Genomic DNA, 3527 nt, shown 5'->3' on the forward strand with positions numbered 1-3527 from the left:
TGAGAGTCCACTGAGCGCTCAACCCTCGAAGGGTCCACGGAGAAGCAACCTTGTCTATTCCATCACGGCTTACGTCCATGAAGGACTAGCCTCATTCGGGGTAGATCTTCACGAAGTAGGCGACCTCCTTTCCCTTACAAACTTCTTGGTTAAACTCCACAACATGAAGTAGGAGGCTCCCAAGTGACACCTATCCAATCTAGGAGACACCACTCACCAAAAGGTAATAGATACAGTAGTACGATGAACACCTTGCTCTTGTGGTTCAAAAGATAGTCTCCTCAACACTCAATCACTCTCTCATAGATTTTTCTTGGGTAGAAGAGATTGATTGGGTGTAAAGCAACTTGGGGAGGCTAGAAATCAAGATTCAAACGGTAGGATTGGAACATCGTGATCTCAACACATCAGTAGGTGTCTTTCCCTCAGAAAAATGGATATGGAAAGTGTATGTGTGTTCTAAGTGCTTCCTCTGTGAATGAGAGGTGGTGGATGGGTATATATAGGCATCTACAAAAATCCAACCATTATAACATTATTTCCCAACTCGGTGAAACCGAAGTAAAACTCAGTGGCACCGCCTATTGCAAAATATGGAAACTTTTGATTTTCGGTGAGACCGATATATAAATATCAGTGGTATCGATATGGGTGTCCTAGGCAGTTTCCAAATCTTGGTGAGACCGATTTCCAAAACTCGGAATTTTTGACTCTTGAAAATGGCTAACCAGAAAGTTTGTCACTGATTTCGGTTGCATCGAATGGAATGTTGGTGGCAGCAAGATGCTAGGGTTTGACATAGAATCTATGTGGTGGGAAACTCGGTAGGGCCAAATGGAAAGTTGGTGGCACCAAATTTTGGACATTGTAGATTTTTACAAAATATTTGTGCGAGAACTTCATGAGTATTTTTTATGGGTATCTCTAAGCACTTGAGCAACCAGATCATCATAGACACCTCATCCCCTTTCAATAGTATTGGCTTTCCTATGGACTCAAATGTGATTTCTCACAAAATATGAAAAGTAGAGTCTTCAAGCTTGTTGCCAATAGATATTCCTTGCATCTAGGGGTTCTCCTCACAATCCTTACCCAATGCGCCTTTGAAATTTTCTGAAATATACTAGATAAAATCATTACTTCAACATCACATATGTTGTAATTAATTACCAAAACCACCTTAGGGAGAAGTTGTGCTTTCATCGGGCCAATGCTCCTCATGAGTGTTGGTCCAACCGAGAGTAGGTTATTAACGCCGCCTGCGACAACTTGTTGATTGGTGTGGTAACCATAGGTCATCTGTCATGTCCTCATAATGACATACATGGCTCCTATCAGGTTCGTTCACACGTCGGGCGGTCTTGCTAGATTTTTTTACCCTGCGATATTATGCACCTAGAATGTGATGCCTCTTCCGTGGGCCTCCGCCGCCACAATTGGCCTAGGACAAGTGCAAAAGCATTTATCTTCAATTCAAGTAGTTAATTCAGAACAAGAGAGATGATGAAACCCAAGTAAATACTACACTTGATTGTACATTAATCACCGAGGATCTTATGCCCTCTTCTTTGCTTGCCTTCCTCTAAAGACAACCTAGCTCTTGCCGATGCCCCCTTTTGACATGTTTAACAAACTTGTTAGTATATAACCATCAAATAGAAATAAGAACTGATAGAAGTACCCTTTAGTTTAGAAGGCATTGATAATCCCCAAGTGAAAGGAATAATCGTAGCACTTTCCAAAGGAGCTAAAGGTCAGATCAATATTCTCTCAAGTCCTATCTGCCACCGATATGACTCTACATACACCGAACATATCCTTCGGTCTAGTAGTGAGAAATAAAACTGCATTGTGAATATAAACAGGATAGCTTTGCATGCAATTGGAGAAAAAAAAATAGTCTATGCCTAAATAAAGTTAGAATATATTACAAATAGTGAGTGTGGAATAAAGATGGTACGGCGTGCAGAATCATCCTAGGCAATTGATAACAAGATCGGTAATCATTCTCGCAATTTTATATGAGGGAGATGCATGAGCTAACATACTTTTCATACTTGGATCATATGAACGTATGATTGGACCTATAACAAGCATCCACAACTACTTTAAATCATTAAGCTAAACCCAACCATAGCACTAAACATCAAGTCCCCTTTATTCCCATACGCAACAATCCCCTTACTCGGGTGTAAGCTGTTGTGTAGGGACCCCGACTTGTAAGTCGTGATTACCGAACGCACGTGTACAGTGACCCCAGAGAACAATGCTCACTAGACACACATATACTGAATAACAAAAGTCTTACATGCATACATAATGTCTGATACAAATAGGGGCCATTAGGGACAAGTCCTTACATAGATACGGCCTCGAAGGCTGACACACCAACACACAAGTGATTGCGGATAACTTGGTTGATAGCGTGAACCCATGCCATCTGCCTTAACCTACATGCATTCTGATTGGAAATCATTCTATATCACATGTTAGTCCCCAACAAGCTCTTCTCCAAACTTCGGTTCTTCCATGCCTAGCCAATTAAATAACGAGTGGCAAGCCAATGAGTACTTGGAATGTACTTGCAAGCAACCCATGATGTGGAACAAGGCAATAACGAAATATGAAATAACACTAGTATGTTGTTTTTGTGGAAAGCCGGTTTTCCCTAGTGCAAGAACATGATCAAATTCTTGGGCGACATGCATCACAACGCATAGCGATAACCCAATGAACAGGTTACATATATCAATATCAATTGATGGTCGGACATCCTATGTTCACCAATCATGCCAAGTCACCTGACTTAGCTCAAGCATCATCTTTCCCATATAACAATCTTTTTCTCATACTCTCCCACACACAAACACTTGGTTTATGCAGAAACAACTGAACGTAGTTTAAGAATGATTAGCCAACTGTCCTTGACTATGGACACGACTATTCGAATAGTTTTACACTCTACAGAGGTTGCGCGATGTACCCACAAGACTCGGGGAACTTCCATGTAAACCACGACTCGCGGTATTTAACATACCCGAGGTAAGCACGCGAACAATGCCTTTCCCCTGGTGACACTAAACAAAGAGTCCACTCGATGGTGCCATCCCTCATGATGTACATCATACGAGCCTCACACTATATAGTACCATCCATGAGGGCACGCAACGGTGTACCCGGTACGGTAAAAATAGCATGGTTGCCCTACCTGGCACGACCCCGTCTCGAGAGTGACCACGTCACTCCCGCCACCAGTAATGCAGGGTTTCTGCTAGCATCGACTAAAGTAATCAACAAGGCCTCGTACCATAAGGGGTATCGTGGTCGCGCATGTAAGGTTGGGACGGTCGACAAATCTTAAATCTAATCCTGTTTCTGAAACCACACACATAAAACCTTTGTTGGTACAACACTTCTTTCTGGATTGGTCATCCATATCAACGCCATCACCCTCTGGCATTAGTGGCACCCGACGGTTTTTTCAAAAGCCTTTGTAAACACTCCCTTCATCGTCACCATGCATATAC

Source organism: Hordeum vulgare, chromosome 2H (assembly GCF_904849725.1).
Source record: "Hordeum vulgare subsp. vulgare chromosome 2H, MorexV3_pseudomolecules_assembly, whole genome shotgun sequence".
NCBI lineage: Eukaryota > Viridiplantae > Streptophyta > Magnoliopsida > Poales > Poaceae > Hordeum > Hordeum vulgare.